Below are 19,366 nucleotides of genomic sequence, written 5' to 3' on the forward strand. Positions count from 1 at the left end.
TCCTGAATTGGGAATCCGTTTCTTTTGGTTCTACTGTTTTTACAGTTAATAATGCACTCCTAGGTAATTTCCTAACCTTTTCCAATGAATTTTCTAATAAATTGGTTGGGTATTGTTTCACTAGGAATTTGTCCCTCAGGTGCATTGCTTCCAATTCGAATTGCGCCTCTTCGGTACAATTCCGTTTCAGCCTACGGAATTGTCCGAAGGGTACATTTAACAGCCAGTTAGGCAAATGGCAACTGGAGTGCAAGATAAAAGCATTTAGAGAGGAGGGTTTTTGATATGTCTTGCAGATGTATTTATCCGCTGCCCTCGTAATTGCCAAATCTAAAAATTCTATTTCTGTCGTATTAATATTTTGGGTAAAAACTAAATTCAAATTATTGTCATTGAGTCCCATTAAAAAACTATTAAGACTATCTTGATCTCCCTTCCAGATTAAAAGGACATCTTCGATATATCGACGCCAGAGCACCAGGTTACCCCCTCTATGCAGATCAATAGTTTCCTTTTCCCATTGTGCTAGGAACAGGTTTGCATAGCTGGGGGCAAACCTGGTGCCCATGGCTGTTCCTCTAATTTGTAAATAAAAACATCCCTCAAAATAAAAATAATTATGTTGTAAGATGTGTTTAATACCTTCTAAAATGAAATCTGATTGTTGTTCTTTCATTCTCTTACTATTTTCCAATTGGGTTTTAATGGCTCTTATTCCAGCTTCATGGTCTATCACTGTGTAGAGGGACTGGATATCGAGTGTAGTCATAATCCAGTCCTCTCCCACATTTAGCCCTTCTAAGATTTGGATTATTTGCGTGGTGTCTTTTAGATATGATGTAGTGGTTTTCACCAAGGGCTGTAGCCATGTATCGATGTATCTGGATAAATTGGATGTTAAAGAGCCAATGCCTGATACTATGGGGCGGCCGGGAGGACTCCCCATGTCTTTATGTACCTTAGGAAGGCAATAAAAGACTGGGAGTCTTCCCGGCGTCCCCATAATATAATCAGATTCATGTTGAGACAAAATACCCATCTGTGTGCCTTTCTGGCAATATTCTTCTAATTTATCAAGAAATTTTTTTGTAGGATCTGTATCCAATTTTTTATATGTACAATTGTCGGATAATTGTCTCAAACATTCCTGTATGTATTTGGCAGTATCTAAAATCACGATTGCTCCCCCTTTGTCTGCGGGGCGAATCGTGATTTTCTCATTTTTTTGAAATTCTTTAATTGCAGACACTTCTCTATTCGTTAAATTTTTTCTATATAGCTGTTTGTTTTTGATTTTTCTGAGATCAGCTTCAACGTTTTTCTGGAAACTTCCCATTTCTGGGCCAATTTCATTTCTGGGAAATTTTTTTGATTTTTTCTTCAAATTAGTATGTATAAATCTTTCTTCTATTTGTCCGGTTGTAGAAATCGGATTTTTGATGAAATATTTTTTCAGACATATGTTCCTCATAAATTTTTGGATCCCAATGTAGGTATCAAATTTATTTAATTGTGCACTCGGTGCAAATTTTAAGCCTTTATTTAAAAGGGAAATTTGTGCTATTGTTAAACTCGTATCACTTAAATTAATAATGTTATCCAAATCCTTATTACGTGTATTTACCTGTGAGTTCTTCTTTTTCCTCCCCCTTCGTGTCTTATTGTTTCTTGTTGATAATTGTGATACGTTTGTTTCTGATTTTCTCTCTGAGTGTATATTGGTGGTGTTTTGTGGTGATCCCTCTGTCCTGATGGGCGTGCTTGATATTTGACGATATTTGAATTACCTTCTACAAGTGGAGCGCTCCATTTTTTACCTACTCTGCAGCTCTCATCAGATCTTCGGACTGAAACACTCAAATCCCGCGATAACTCCGGTACACCACGTGACAAACGCCGGAGAGCGGAGACGCCGAGAGCGAGCAGAAGCAGCACAAACAGACGGCCGGAGATTCGTCTGGGAGGGTAAGCTACAACATTTACCCTAGAAACCGATCATATATCTCAAATTGGAAGTGACAAGATTGTTATACGAACTGTGAAAGAGAAATATAAAGTGAGTGATACTACTCCCCAACAGCATTTCATACAGCTTGTGGACTGGGCTACATTTTGCATTTAAAGTGACGGCATTGGTATCAAATTGGACATTACTGCCCAAACAGGCAAAGAATTATTTATTCTCCAACAGAGACTTTATTCATTTTTGGTGCGGTTTATGATCCAATATAATAAGATACTTTGCATTTTATTATTTATTTTTTAGGGGATTTTTTAATTACCATTTTTATATTATATGTATTTCAACGGTATAGTGATTATAATAAATTGTTGTTTGATGTGAAACCACATAGTGAGTGCCAGCCGCCTTTTTTCATTCATCACAAAATACTGCCAGCAGCACAAAATACATCCCCAAAAACTTCTACTGACGGCTGTGAGGAGGGCCCCGGCGGCCCCCTGGGCATCGGCCCAGTTGGAAATTTCCCTGTAAGGTCAATGGTTAATCGGCCTCTGGTAGCAAAGCTGAGTTTTTTGTCTGTCTATATACTAATGCTGTAGCAAGGAATGGTTTTAGGTGCTTCACAATCTTCTTCATCCCTCTGGTTACTGTGGGGTCCCATCTCATTGACCTCTGTCTTGTCTCATTTCTTTCTGACAAACAGGGCTTTGTTCACATTAAGACCAATAGGACCAATCACAATTCTAACAAATCTTGTCAGATCCCATTTACTACTAATATGTCCAGGAAAGTATAGCTCAACAGAAAACTTCACGGATGATCAACCTCCGTCACTCTAGCTGTTATAAAACTACACTTTGCAGCATGCACATATGCTCAACTGTTCTCTGAACTACCATAGAAGTCAATGGTGCATGCTCGGAGTTGTAGTTTCACAACAGCTGAAGTGTTGGAAGTTGTTGACCACTGAACTACACTCTTCTGCCTGTCAACAAGCAATCGAAACTCAAGAGAACAGACCCTGTGTGAACAGAACCTAAGACCTCATTCACATTTCCGTGTCAGTTTGATGTCCATGAAAAAAAATAAAAAAATCAGTCCATGTTTCATCTGTGAAGATGTCCATGTATATAATTTTTTGTCCTCCATTGGTCATCCATATTCCAAGGACACTGCTCAGCTAAATGTAAATTTCTACAGCATCTCCCATCAGTTAAAAATGGACCAAACACGGATGAAATACGGACCCATAGACTATAAGGGTGTCTTCACACGCGGTAGATTTTGTGGCAGAAAATCAGTTCCATTCAATTGAATGGGGCAGCAAGCACATGGATTTCTGCAAGCTCCATTAAGGTAAATGGAACTGATATTCAGTGGCAGAATGTTCTGCCACAAAATCTCCTGCGTGTGAAGGCACCCTAAAGCCTCGTTCACACATCAGTGTTCGGTCAGTGATTTCCAGCAGTGATTCCGATTCAGAACCAGGTGTGGCTCTAAACACAGAACAGGTGCAGATCTTTCCCTAAGGCCTGTTTTACATGGCCGGAAAGGATGCTGGTGCATCGCGAGAAAATGCGCAATTGTTCTGTGCGAGTGCAAAGCATTTTAAAAAACGGCCCGAACTTGGACTTCTTCACAAAAGTTCAGGTTTGGGTTAGGTGTTGTGTAGATTTTATTATTTTCCCTTATAACATGATTATAAGGGAAAATAATAGCATTCTTAATACAGAATGCATAGTACAATAAGGCTGGAGGGGTTAATTTTTTTAAATAAAATTAAACTCACCTTAATCCACTTGTTCGCGCAGGTGATGGACCATGTGATGAGCGCAGCCATGTCACCAAAGGTCCTTTTCCTCAAAGAAGAAGAAGAGAAGCCGGCTGCGAGAACAATTGATGAGGTGAGTTAAATTATTTATTTTTTTAACCCCTCCATCCCTATTTTACTAAGAATTCTGTATTAAGAATGCTATTATTTTCTTGTATAACCATGTTATGAGGGAAAATAATGATGATCGGGTCCCCATCCTGATCATCACCTAGCAACCATGCGTGGAAATCGCACCACATCCACACTTGCTTGCGGATGCTTGCGATTTTCATGCAGCCCCATTCACTTCTATGGGGCCTGCGTTGCGTGAAAAAAAAACACAATATAGAGCATGCTGCAATTTTCACACAATGCACAAGTGATGCGTGAAAATCACTGTTCATGTGCGGGTACAATGCTTTCACCTCACGCATTGCACCCACGCGGATATCTTGCCTATGGTAAGTGTGACACTTTTAAGCGACACCTGTCACGGCCAGGATCGCTGAGTAGTGGTGATCCCATAGAAATTAATGGGATCACCGCTGTGGCAGTTGCAAGAAATCAAATGCGCTTTCTTGTGGATATGCACCTGTGTGGTCTGCGCATTGCCTGTTATGCGTCTGGTGTGAATAAAGTCACCGTGTATCACAAAGACTGTCTGTGATTGCCTCAATACTGCCGCCGCTACCGTAGCCTACCACAAGGACATCCCCATAATTGGTGGCTTGGAGTGGGCATTCCTGCAGTGAGGCAGGCCTGAGGCAAAAGTTGTGTTGGACTGCATGTCATATATCAGGCCTGCAAGATTTATGGTTCAGGAGGCTCAGAGGGAAAGTAATGAGCTACAGCAAAAAAGACATGAGGAGGCTATGTGTGCAAAGCAGCAGATGAACAATCTCCTAATGCAGCAGCTGGTAGCCATGCAAGAGTCGGTGCAAACATCCCTGCAAAGAGTTTCAACCACGACAACCCCAACTGTGTCTATCGCCAGGGACAAAGTCCGATCTGCCCGAGAGCCATACAGTGCTGGGTGGGACAAGGCGATCCAGGCAACCTGGAACAACTGGCTAGTCTGGTGGAGAGGTACTGTATATGGCCACTCAGGATTTGGTGCAGGACTCAGCGGTACTACCGAAGTCATGTCAGCCCCCGTTGCCGACCCGGGATCCTGAAAAAGCGATCCCACCTCATAGGGGGGGGGGGGTGGATCTCCATTCCGTGGTAGGAATACCCTGGGGAGGAGGGAGGCTGCGGGGATCAGATGTTGGCTTTGTCAGGACTGGGGACATATGGCAGCCAACTGCCCTAGGGCATCCGAACACATGGACTGCGGGTTCACTCGCCGGTCCTCAATTTATGCCCAACCGGTGTATATAGCTGACCCCCTGCTGGTTGCGGACACCTCTCCGGTGTGTGATGTCGTTAATGGACACTCTGTGCAGGGAGTTAATGGACACTCTGGGAGCCTGGTAACTCTGGTCCATGAGTCGCTGGTAACGGAAAAACTCCCAGAAAGGCGAACCCTTACCATTGTCTGTATACGTGGGGAACGCCGGGAGTATCCCACCACTAAGGTTACCCTGGCGGTGTTTGGGAAGGAGGTATCACATGTCGTAGGAGTGGGGAGATGGCTCCCTTATGCCGCAATATTGAGGAGGGACTTTCCACTGTTCTGGACTTTGTGGAGGAACGGGTTGCCTACCTGTGGGGAATACAAATATCCGGGTCCGAGCCCGAGGACCCCGAGGCAGGGGCCCCAGTCGTAGGGGTCACCGTAGGGGAGATGGAGTGTAACCCCAACTGGTTTCCCCTAGAAGTATTGGCGGGTGAGACAGTAGAAAGTTCGTCCATCCTGGATCTGGAGATATCTAGAGAAACCTTCGGGACCGCACATCTCCAGGATTCAACATTATTGCGGGCTAGAGAAGGTGTGTCATGATCCATGGCGTTGCCCAGCATTCTGGGGCCAATACCGTATTTCCTCACCTGGCCTATAACCAGGACCTGTTATACAGGGTAGACAAGGTGAGGCAGGAGGTGGTGGAACAACTGGTGGTGCCCCAGCCTTACCAAATGGTCTTGGATTTAGCGCATGCACATTTGTTGGGAAGGGCACCTGGGGGTTAAGAAAATTTGGAGCAAATTCTACAATGGTTCTATTGGCCTGGGATATATTAGGAAGTCCGGAGGTTCTGTCAGTCCTGTCCAGTGTGTCAGGTGACTAGCTCCCAACCTCAGTATCGCAGTCCACTGGTACCTATGCCTATTATAGAGTTGCCCTTCGAAAGGATAGTCATGGATCTGGTAGGCCCCATTATTAAATCAGCCCGAGGTCACCAACACATCCTGCTAGTGTTAGACTATGCCATGCGGTATCCAGAGGCAGTCCCATTGTGCCATACGTCGGCCATGGTAATAGCTAAAGAGCTCATGAGTATGTTTGCCCAGGTAGGAATACCAAAGGAGATTCTGATGGACCAGGGGACAAAAATAACAAAGGAATTATGTAAGCTATAAAATATTAAACACGTCCATCTACCATCCCAAAACCGATGGGTTAGTAGAACGGTTTAATAAGACCCTGAAGTCCATGCTATAAAGAGTCGTGGCTAAGGACGTGAGAGATTGGGACTTACTGTTGCCCTATGTTTTGTTTGCGGTACGGGAAGTGCCCCAGGCGTCCACGGGGTTCTCGCTCTTCGAGTTGTTATATGGGCGACATCCCCGTGGGCTACTGGATATCGCTAAGGGGGCATGGGAGCAACAGCCTACGCCTCATAAAAGTGTGATAGAGCACATAGGAAAAATGCAGGACCGAATAGGGGTCGTGTTGCCGATCGTCCGTGAGCACATGGAAGCGGTACAACTGGCCCAGAGTCGGGTATATAACCGATCCGCCCGGGTAAGGACATTTCACCCGGGTGACCGAGTTCTTTTACTCGTGCGCACGGTAGAGAGTAAATTCTTGGCCCGGTGGCAAGGACCCTATGAAGTTAAGTGGGCCCAGTTGATTACAGGATATACCAGCCAGGACGGCAGAAGCCCGAACAGGTATATCATGTGAATCTACTAAAACCTTGGAGAGACAGAGAGAATTTGTTTGGAGACAGCCCGCCCTCTGTCTGCATGGCAGGGAGTGACCCGGGGTCACCAGGGGTTCCGGAGAACGCCGCTGGGGTGACGATAGGGGACCAAACAGGCACAAGAGGTGAGAGAATTTGTTAGTCGGAATAGGGACGTATTCTCTGACCTTCCTGGACGTACCACCTTGATCGAGCATGACATTGTCACCAAGCCCCGGGTGAAAGTTCGCCTAAGACAATACCGAGTACCGGAGGCTCTGCGACAGGCCATTTCGCAGGAGGTAAGATTGATGCTACGTCTAGGGATCATAGAAGAGTCAAAGAGTGAGTGGGCTACCCCGATTGTCCTTATTCCCAATCCGGATGGTTCATTATGGTTCTGTAATGATTTTAGGAAATTAAATGAGGTATCAAAATTTGGCGACTATCCCATGCCTCGGGTGAACGAGTTGATAGAGTGGCTGGGAAAAGCCAGGTATTTTTCAATCCTAGATCTCATGAAAGGCTACTGGCAGGTACCTCTGACGGAGGTTGCAAAGGAGAAGATGGCCTTTGTCACCCCGGAGGGGCTTTTTCAGTATCGGGTGTTGCCTTTTGGGTTGCATGGCGCGCCAGCTACATTCCAGCGCCTGATGGATGTCGTCCTCAAGCCCCATCACCAGTATACCTCCGCGATGATATAGTCATGTTCAGCCCGGACTGGGAGGGTAATTTGTCAAAACTTCAGGCAGTAATAGATTCTCTCAGGAAGGCGGGTTGACCGCCAACCCAAAAAAATGCTCAGTGGGACTAGAGGAAGCTCGCTATTTGGGGTATGTGATTGGACGCAGAGTCATTAGGCCCCAAGTGAATAAAGTTGAAGAAATCCGGAATTGGCCCAGGCCTCATACATCCAAGCAAGTACGGTCATTTTTGGGCCTGATTGGGTATTACATGAGGTTCATTCCCCATTTTGCCACCTTGGCAGCCCTGTTAACCGGACTCTTGAAGGGTAGAAAGTCGGTAATGGTTCGCTGGGGGGAGCAGGAGTTCTCCGGTTTGAAGTGAGTCCCCGATTATGTTGACGCCTGACTTCAAGCGGGAGTTTGTAGTTCAAACAGATGCCTAGGGAGTAGGACTAGGGGCTGTGCTTTCCCAGGAGCTCAACGGGGAAGAGCACCCCATGTTTTTTCTAAGCTGCAAGCTTACCCCAGCAGAAACCCAGTATAGCATCATGGAGAGAGAGTGCCTCGCCATCAAGTGGACACTCGAGTCTCTCAGATATTACCTTTTAGGGAGAAGGATTTGTCTGGTGACCGACCACTCCCCTCTCCAGTGGATGAGTCGGGCTATGGAGGGGAGAGCTCGGGTTACCAGGTGGTTTTTGTCCCTCCAGAACTTTAAGTTCACTGTTGAGCACAGGACTGGCCGCTTACAGGGGAACACAGATGCCCTGTCCTGGGTACACTGCTGTGCATGTGTTCACCCTCTCAGGTTTGAACAGTATGTTCAAGCCCTCAGGGGTGAACAAAGGGGGGAATTTGTAGGAGAGTCCACGGGATAATAATGGATGGACGATACGTGCCACCAGAGGTCCTGGCCTCGGTGGAGGAAGAAATGGATCATTGTGGTTACAGCGGCGAATGCTGCTGGTGCAGCGTGTCCAGGCCGGTTCTTACTGGGAACAGGTAAAGAGCATGGTGGGTGCCTGTTCCCCACGGCCAGCCCAGGTTTTTGATGGAGCTGGGCCTTTAAAGAGCCCAGCCTGCTGAAGATGGGGGGTGGGGTGTGTCTTGCTTGGCTGAAGATTTCCATAGACAGAGTCAGTGCTGGTGAAGGAGAGTCTGGGCGCAGCACACATTTAAGGATAGCCATGGGACCTGTGGTGCTACTAGCCGAAGGGGCTCTGGCCTGAGGGAGACAAAGGCAGGTAGCCTAGAAGCCTGCAGGACCGGTGTACCACGAGCACATCCCCACAATTATATTAAAAGTTTAAATCCCCCCTTTCCTTATTTTATATATAAAAATATATTAACAATAAAAAAATAAATATATCAGGTATCCTTGCATTCTGCAAAAAAATAAGCCTTCATATGGCTATATGAACGAGAAATTAAAAAGTTATGGCTATTAGAACGTTGGGAAGAAAAATGAAAATGCTAAACCAAAAATGGGCCTGGTACTTAAGTAGTTAAATAACTTTATTTTTAATTTGAAATCTTTGTGCTCCTTAAACCAGCAAATACATTGATAATGTCAGCAGCAATTAATGGAGTTGGAGGAGGAAATCGGTTTACAGCGGTTTCAGAGACAGAAGAAGCTAATGCAAGGCTGCAGGTAATGGATATGCTGCAGACACCTCAGTCCTGCACTTATCTGATTACATTTCCCTGTATTCAGGGTTATATAGATACAGATTACTGGGCAATAGAGCTACTTAGTTTATATGTAGAAGTCAGAAAGCACTAGATATAAGGCCTATTATGTAGAGTGCAGGCAGATCCTCTTCTGGTTCAGTGCACTATTATGGCTCTATGGTGAGAATCTGTGTTAAAGGGGTTGTGCAGAATTATTAAAATCATGGTTGTTTTGTTTCAGGCATAGCACCACAATTATATCTTGTGTCTAGCATGGTCCATCTTAGAGACGTATCAAAAGCTTTGATTGGTGTGGGCCTGAGCACAAAAAAACTTCCCTGATCACTAGAACGAGGAGAGAAAAGCACTTGCACATCACACTCACCCTTTTCACTGCAGGTGAGGAAGCGAGAAGCGCTGAATAGAGAGTCTATGGACTTGTCTCGCTTCCATCTCCTGTAGAGAGTGCAATATGTGAGTGCTTCTCTCTCCTCGTTCTAGCAATCAGTGAGGGTCTCAGCAATCAGACCCCAACCTATTAAAACTTTTGATGTCTTCATGACATGCCAAAAGTTTTCTGAAAACTCTGTGATGCTTTAATGTATCCCCTATCCACAAAATAGATTCAGCCCCACTGACCATGAGAGGGTCTTGTGTCCTGGTGTTTAATGGAGTGATGCACTGCCTCTCTATTCATAAGAGGGAATTTATAATGATGCAAATATTTGAAGTGAGTTTATCTTGAGTGGCATTGGCGTATGTTGCACCAAATTTAACAAATGACACCCATTGTTTGCTAAATTTGGCTCATATTTAAAGGGGTTATCCAACCCCTATAATGACCCCCCTGATGCCCTTCATATAGGTTATAATTACTCCGCTCCACAGCACCCCCATGGCCCCTGATCCCCGCTTGGCCACCGCTGCATTTCCCTGTCGTATGGATAAAAACATCCTGTGAAGGAGAGTCAATAGCAGGCCGCGACAGGGACGAGCCTCCCTAGCATCGCAGGTGGCGCAGCTGCGGCTGTGCGGGGATCAGAAATGACGCGGGTACCTGGATAAGCCTATATGGCTAACCTACATGAGGGGCCCGAGCATTAGGAGGGTCATTATAGAGGTTGGATAACCCCTTTAAATCTAACACTTTTGTCTAGAAATAATGCTCCAGTTTTTTGGTTTGGGATCTTTTTTTAAGTTCCAATGATAAATCTGGAGTGATACATAGCTAACAACACCCATGTTTCCTCCCACTTTGCAAGTTGCTTATTTTGTGACTTTTTAAAGACAGAATTCTGGAGTGCAATGAGTGATCAATTCTCTCCATAATAAATGGGATTTATGAAGGCAGACGACCACTGTACGCAGTTTTCTATACCTGTCCCATAGAGACTGAACTGATTTGGTAAAGTGCATGCATGTCCTAGAACTTCTCATACGTTACCCACAGGAAATTTTGGGGAAATTTACCATTCCCCTTAAGCCTGTTTTTGGTGTAGAAATCCACCGTATTTGGGACATTTTAATGCATTTGTGACTTTTCTAGCCATAATATGCATTTTATGCTGCCCTTGCCAAGTCTACAAAAGGAGGCATGGAGAGGGTAGAGTGAGGGAGATCTGGCCTCATCAAACATTTCCTGCCTAAGGAGGGAGGAAATGTATGATGAGGCCAGCCTTTGCAAATCAGGGCCATAGTGTTTCCCATCGAAACACCTTGCCTTGTCCTTCTCTGTTGGTGTTCATCAAGTCTCTGTCCTGGGAACCCTGCTCTTTACATCTGTACCTTTTCTCTAAGACCACTGATAAAGTCCCATGGCTTTCAGTTCCACTTCTTTACTCATGACACCTAAATTCTATGATTTCTATTTTTATTAAATCACAGTACTGCATTGGATGGGTTGTTGGAGATCAAGGACCCTTATCGCTTAAGAACCAAGATCACTGTCATTCTGTCTGGAGAGGTAGTCTGTCTTACTGTGGCTACATTGCACCGACAGGGTGGGACAATTGAATAGCATTTAAATGACCCCTGTTATTGGCTAGGAGGAGCCACCAGCTTTACCATACATTTAAAAAAAATTGATTAACGGTCTCTGTGCAGAAAATTTGGGGTATTTGTTGGACATTCAAATAGTCCCAGCACCAGGTTCTTGTATTGGCATCTGTTTTTTGCCTGGGTCTGCCCACCATTGTTACAACTCATCTATACCCACCACCATTCCCTCTATTGAATGTCTCTGAGCTCCATAAAATAAAATGTAATATTCTGTAAGCTTCTGAATGACACTGTGCCTTCATATGGGAATACTATAGATCCAATCGCATTTGTTTAGACCTACAGACTCAACTTTCAAGACCTCTCAGGGGGGATTTACTCTATTGTGGAAAGATATAAGTGAAAATCATTAGAAGCTGACGCAATACTTTGGAGAAAGAGCTATCAATCTAAATGTCACAGATGTAAAATTTATGCTGGCCTCCCTTCCAGAAGGCTGTAAATGAAAATTTTATGTTTACCGTAACGCTGCAGCTCCTTCAGGCCACATTGTTAATCACGACTGGTAACCATGATTAACAATCTTGGTACGTCAAAAGGAACTGAGCTCACACACAAGGAAACGCAGCCGATCTATCTTATAACACTGGAGATTCCCACAGGCTGCCCGGAGCTAGAGTGTTTCCTGTGGGAACCAGACGATCAGGATTTTATAATAATAAAATACCATTAGTGGACAGGCATGTTACATCTGGCATAGTATAGGGTGTGTATATCATGTTTAGAAGGTTGTATTACATTTATGATAGGGAATAGCACACAGCCATGGTCTACTATATACCACTTCTCCAGGAGCCTGCGACCTTGCATAGGACACATCACCTGCTCCCAGTGTCGGACTGGGGTACCTAGGGCCCACCAGTAAAATTTATTTTCGGGGCTCACAGTACGGATATATTCAAATATAATAAATAATCTAACACGTTTTTTTTTTATATTAACCAGGAGCGTAGCTAGAGCTGACTGGGCCCCACAGCACATTTTTGAATGAGGCCCCACCACCACCACAGACACACTTCTTTGCAACCTTCTCACCCCGTGTAAAATCCACTCCTGTGGCTATTTTACACTCTTTTATGTACTTACTGTAAATTTTAGCATCCTTTTTGATGATGGACACGTGACCGCTGCAGTCAATAACTGGCTGCAGTGGTGACACGTCATCTGTGTGGCACATTACCCACTTACAAGCTTCATAGGTGACACATCACTGCTGCAAACAGTAATTGGCTGCAGTGGTCAAGTGCCCTGCTGTGTGGAGACACAGGACCTACACAGATGGCAGAGATGCAAATTATGGCACACTTACATATACATGCACCCGACTATCCTGGCACCACTTGTGTGCATATGTAAGTGTGCCAAAGTAAGCACTAATACACAGCGCAGCTGCGCGGCGGTGATCGGAACGGGGTGCCTGCTGAAATCATTTAGCAGGCACCCTGTGACAATGCCGAGGGGGGTCCCGTGACCCCCCCCATATTGCTAATCACTGCGGATTAACAAGGGGTTAGAAGGGCTATGCCGCGGTCTGCGCTGACTGCGACATAGAAGTTTGTGGTTGAGGGAGCCCATCGAGTCCCCACGCTGCTTTGGCGGGGACCCGACGGGTGAGAAGGCAGCCTGATGCGGTGCAGAGGTTTCCCAATGCCTTGCATGGCATCGGGACCTGCCTTCTACTGGTGGCAAGGAGATCCAGCCTCAGGCTGGGTCTCCTAGGCAACCTGTTAGTGTATGACACTAAGGCCACTTTCACACGGGCGTCATATTTTTGGCCCGGATAAGAGGCGGGTGCGTTGCGGGAACACACGCGATTTTTCTTGTAATGCGTTTTGCACTCGCGAGAGAAAAATTGACCGGGCTACAATATATATATTGTAAGGGGTTACACTCTCAGGTAGGGCGGCGATGACAGATTCTCTTGTAGACCGCAGGGTTAAAGTCAAAATGCTGCTTTATTTATCACACTCCGGCAATACAGGCACTCCAGTTATAATTCACTGGGTAAGCTGAAGGTCCAGCACCACAAAACATAAACCAAAAAAAGAAAAAAACCTGCCTGTCTGGGCCCTGGCTAAGGCCGAATGCACACGGCCGTTGTTCACGGCCGTGATCGGTCCGTGGGACCGCGGCCTGGATTCCTGCTGAGTGCAGGAGCGCACGGCGTCATGGGTTGCTATGACGCCGTGCGCTCCCTGCTGCCGCCACAGTACAGTAATACACTGGTATGATCTATACCAGTGTATTACTGTACTGCGGCTGCAGCAGGGAGCGCGCGGTGTCATAGCAACCCATGACGCCGTGCGCTCCTGCACTCAGCAGGAATCCAGGCCGCGGTTCCACGGACCGATCACGGCCGTGAACAACGGCCGCGTGCATTCGGCCTTATACAGTGAAGTTCCTAACTCACCTATTGAACACAGTTCACACAGAGAACTCCTCCAGAGAGCTTCTCTAGCCAGCAGGGCAGCCAGCTTCCCAGACTTTCTCCAGGCCTCACTCTCCTAGACTGACAGGCTGGACTATGCTTTATTTCCCCTTGACGATCCCAGCTGGCTTCAGCTGGGGATCCCTCAGGCTAAGGGAAAACCTGTCCCGGAATGGGATGGACTGGGGAGGTCCCGCTACCAATCCTACCTTCTCCCAGTCCAATAAAATCCAGCCCATAAGCTTAACAAAACTGTCTCAGCAACCTACACATTGCTGAGACCATTTTACCCTTCTGGATTTTATTTACCTCACCCAGTTGAGGAAGCTGGGTGGTGGGATATACACCCCTTCCAGGACTCTACCATACACTTTTCTGTTCACCATACCACAATATATACACACACACACACACATACATAGTTACACTGTACATTCCCACACAACCTGTATATACCCACACATATATTCTCACATACACACTGTATACATACATTTACACCTACCCTTTCTCTGCAGTCTGTGAAGCTATAGACAGTCTCAGACAGCGCAGTCTCTGCAGCCTCCCCTCCTGTTAGTCCTGACTGCCAACCTGAGCTGTGTTCTATTACCACCAGCAGGAAGATGGATTGTTCTATCTTTCTGTAGGGGGGTGGGGGGTAGAAGCTGGCTAGCTGCTTCCAGCTAAGCAAGTGATTAATGCTGGTGGATTTTAAATAAATCCTGCACTCCTCTGGCTGGTGAGAGGGAACTCCAGTTCTTATTCTCTCTTCAACAGTATGCATGGCTATAGGGTCCCAAAAGAGAAACCCTCTCCCCTCCATGGACCAGCCCAGCCTCAATGCTTAGGTAGAGTCTTAGCCAGGCTTCGTCTAAGGGGCGGGGCTACCAGTGGAACTCAAGATGCTGGCTCTGCCTTATGCACTGAAAACAACATGGAAGGACTTCACGCTCTAGGGGGGAGGGGCTATGAGAGGAGCAAATCACATGACAGGCAGGTCTTCCCGATCTATTACTGCTGTTACTGTATCTAGTACTACCCTGGGCCCCTTCATAGCTGGGGCCCTGAAGCAGCTGCTTCCCCTGCTTCCCTGGCTAGATCTGACTGGGCCCAACAGCAATTTTTTGAATGAGACCCCCCACCACCACAGACACACCTGGTAGTGGTGTAGCTACTAGGGAAGCAGCAGCTGCGGGCCCAGTCAGTTCTAGCTACGCCCCTGGGTATGCCACTGATATAAACATACGTAGGCTGGTTGAGGTGCTGTACATGGAATATATGTATGTAGTGTAGTAAGTCTACTGTGTTATGTGCCACTTGTGCCACGGGGTGGGAGACAAGGGGCCCACCTTGCTCAGGGGCCCACTCTTGTACCCCTGTGGGCCAGTTAGATCCTGCCTGCTCCTACCGAGTTATGTTCTGTCACCTGAAGCCTGTGACACCAAAAAATCTTAAAGGGAATGTGTCATCAGAATATGACCTATTGTTTAAATCACATAATTTATGTAAAAAAAAAATCTGATGATGTTATTTAAAAAATTTCCATGCTATTATCCATATTTAAACAAAAAAACATTAAATCCTGCAGTTTTCACTCCGGCCGCTAAGTCTAATAATAGGTGCCACTTCTTGGTCTGTACAGATCACTTTATTGCAGTTATCTGATTATCAGTAGCGATGGCTAGTGATGGTCAAACATCTGCCGGGACGGTTCCCGATCGCGATTAAATGTTCGCGAACTGCAAGTTCGCGGTGGGTCCCATTCATTTTAACGGCAGCAAACCTGAAAACCCTTCAGCTCATATTTGCAGCCAATAAATAATTAGTAGAAGTGCACAAATAGTCCCTCAACATGGACAGTGACATACCAGATGTATTATTCAAATTTGTGATCTCCATTCATAATTTTTTTCAATGCAAAATATCGGCAATATAATTTTTGCATATGCGCATGCGCAAATGCACTATACAGTACCCAAATGCACTATAAAGAAAGTATATTGGTATATAACACCTCGATTCAATCAGTTTTTTTGGGGGGCGACTGGTATATCACACCAGTAGAAATTATTTGTTCCAATAGTGCTTGTCCTTCTATATACCTGCAGTATCGCAGCAGAACCGCACACAACTGCCGCACAATACAAATGCACTATAATGTACTTTCTAACATAGAAAGTATATTATAACATTGTACACGGAAGGCAATCCATTAGAATATACATAAAGATAAAACATAACCTTTAATAATGTTACTATGAGGGTCCATAATATATAGAACAAATTTGTTCACACCGGGTGTCTGCTGTGTATAGGGTTCCCACCCCAGTCGTAATATAATAAAACTCACAGCAGTCAAGTAGATTTCCTGAAATTGCGATTTATTTTGTGATAGTTAAATGCGGTAATAACGTGTTAACGCGTTTTCGGCTATATTAGCCTTCATCAGACACTATGAAAAGAAAAGCAATAGTATCATATACATGTACAAGGTGCTGACATACATATATAACATATAATACCATGAACGACACGTGACATTAAAAAACATAAAGAAAAATGGCAAGCAGATAATCCAGTGAGAAAGTATAGTAAACTGTCACACTAGTAAACTGTCTCCAGTTTACTATTCATCACAGTAAATTGTCCATAGCCTTTCTTGACACAGTCGTGACAATTAATTCCCAAGGCAAACTTACAACTGATTTATATCGTAAACTTACTGACCGCAACAGTCTGCTACATTTTACCAGTTTCCATCCACCTATAACCAAGAAATCCCTTCCATACTCTCAACTGAAAAGAATACAGACTATAGTGGAGGACCCCATCATACTCAAAGAGAGATAAAACAAAATGAAACAAAGATTTAGGGCCAGGGGCTATCCAGAACACACTTTTAAAGGGCTTCTGTCACCCCCCAAAACTCATTTTTCATTTTTGGGCATATTAAAATCCTTATTGGACGACTATTCCCTATGTAGGGCTCTTACCTTGTTCTGTGGCTTTGTTTCATTAAAAATTGAGCTTTTAAAATATGCAAATGACTTCACTACCAGCAAGTAGTGCGTCTACTTGCTGGTAGCCGCCGCATCCTCCTTTTAAAAAAACGTTCTCTCCTCCAGTTGATTGACAGGGCCAGGGAGCGCTCTCCTCCTCCGGCTGGCCCTGTATGCAATTCAAATCCCGCGCCTGCACCTTACGTGTCTTCATTCGGAGCAGGCGCCTGCGCCGATGACGTCACCTCTAAACCCGAAACACACGTCCCGATCCGCAAAACACGGACAGCGGCAATGTGCATTACGCAATTGGCGGACCGCACATTGCCGGCGCTATAATAGAAAATGCCTAATCTTGTGGAAACGGAAGCACGGATGCGGAAGAGCGAATCCGCAAATGTGGTTGTGGACAGCACATTCCGGCCCCATTGAAAATGAATGGGGCTGCACCCGTTCCGCAAAATTGTGGAACGGATGCGGACCCATTTTGCGGACGTGTGAATGGAAAAGATATCTCTAAAAATGAAAATAAATTAAATTATTAAAGTCGAGCAAAAAGCATAGATGTGGTAGACAATAACAAGTGCTCGACGGCACTAAATCAGGTACTCGGCGGCACCAAATCAGAAAACATATGTCCTGCCACAATCTGGGGGGTTCCAGTGCACATCCATGAATCCCGGAGGGAAAGAAAAAAACATCTATCCCTGGGCTAGATGATGATGTAATATTGAAGGACAGGGTGGGCAAAGAACTGTCCCTGATATTGCTCTACAGGGGGATGCTATTCTGGCCCTAATAGCCTAACCACAGACCACCCGCCCTGAAAAGAACGCCCCCCTCCGGAACCTTACCCTATATAAAAATGGCCTAGACCCCTGACCTCCAGGTGATCACTATATAGATCTATGTGTTTTTGACTCATTATAAAAGTATATTATAAGTATATTGCACCCCTCTGTGTATCACACCTATCGATAGCACACCTATACTAGTGCTTAAAATGACTTTTGTGGCCCTATTAGTTAGCGTTTGGTGTCCCTAACAGCCTGTCCCTGCTCCACACAGCAACCTCTCCCTACACTGGCAAAACACTGAATGTAAAATGGCCAGATCAGGTTTATTTATAAGGTAGGGGGTATGTCCATGTGCTGAAATGTCTCAATTGGCTGTCCTATACCACCTGATGGGTGTGTCATGGGTGAAAGTTCTTCACAATTTAAAAGAATATGGCGGGTGCGAATATCTCCATATGTTTGCATATTCGGTGAATCGCGAACACGCAAATTTTGACGCAAAATGACCGCCGTGCGACCCGCAAGGCCATCTCTAGTGATAGCCTTGCGGTTCGCGAACATATTGCGATGTCTGTGCACGCCATATTCTTTTGCATTGCGCCAAAATTTGACCCATGACACATCCATCAGGTGGGACAGGACAGCTAATTGAGATGTTTCATCACATGGACATACCACCAACCCTTTAACAGAACCCGATCTGGCAGCCACTTTACATAATGTGTTTTGCCAGTGTAGGGAGAGGTTGCATTTTGGAGCAGGGACAGGCTGTTTTGAACTTAGGGACACCAAACGCTAGCTAATAGGGCCACAAAAGTCCTTTTAAGGACTGGAAACGTTGTGCTATCGATAGGTGTGATACATAGAGGGGTGTGATATACTTATAATATACTTTTTAACATAGAAAGTATATTATAGTGCATTTGTATTCTTCCAGAAAATACTGATTGAGGGCTGCAATCTATCAGCTTCCACAAAATAGTGATTGAGGTTTTCCATATACCTGCGTCCACATAATACAGATTGCAGGTTTTGATATACCAGATTCAACTAATAACTGATTGAGGGATGCCATATATCAGCTGCCTACTCTGAGATCTCTAATGTCAGTGGTGGTGAAGACGATAATGATGACGTGTCGAAGGACGTCACGTGGGTGCCCACAAGAGAGGAAGAGGAGGGGAGTTCAGAGGGAGAGACGGAGCAGCAGATAGGGAGGAGAAGGAGGAGAAGCAGGCAGAACTTGCAGTGAACAGTAGGCAAAAAGCACACTATAAATGTATCTGGAGCGAGCCGTCCACCATGCACGGTCATATCTTGCACTTCTAGGACGCAGGCACATGGCTCAACAGCGTGGGCTTTTTTTAACGTGTCAGCTGCTGACAATAATATTGCCATCTGTAGCCTGTGCTGTCAACGCACAAGTCGTGGTAAGCCGAACACTAAACTAGGGACGACCACCTTAAGAAGGCACCTGGCCTCCCATCACCGAGCCCAGTGGGAGCAATGCCGTCAGAACCCACAAATCCACACTCCCGGCGCTCCACGTCCTGCCTCTTCTCCTTCTCCTCTGTCCTCCAATTTGTCCTCCACCTTCCACTGTACCGTCGTTGCTTTCATCTGGCACAAGGATTCCGTGGCCCAAATGTTCGAACGTTAACAAATCATGATGCTGGTTAATCCTCTTGCCCAATGGCTCACCGCTGGCTTATCGGAACTGCTAGCCTACCAACTACTGCCATATAAATTGGTGGACTTGGAGGCTTTTAGAAAATTTGTGGCCATTGGCACACCACAATGGAAGGTCCCCGGAAGGAAATATTTTCCCTTCCCCCACGACAGCACCACAGAGAGATGGCTCTGCCTCCCAGGACAGGAAACCTGCA

Source organism: Bufo gargarizans, chromosome 3 (assembly GCF_014858855.1).
Source record: "Bufo gargarizans isolate SCDJY-AF-19 chromosome 3, ASM1485885v1, whole genome shotgun sequence".
NCBI lineage: Eukaryota > Metazoa > Chordata > Amphibia > Anura > Bufonidae > Bufo > Bufo gargarizans.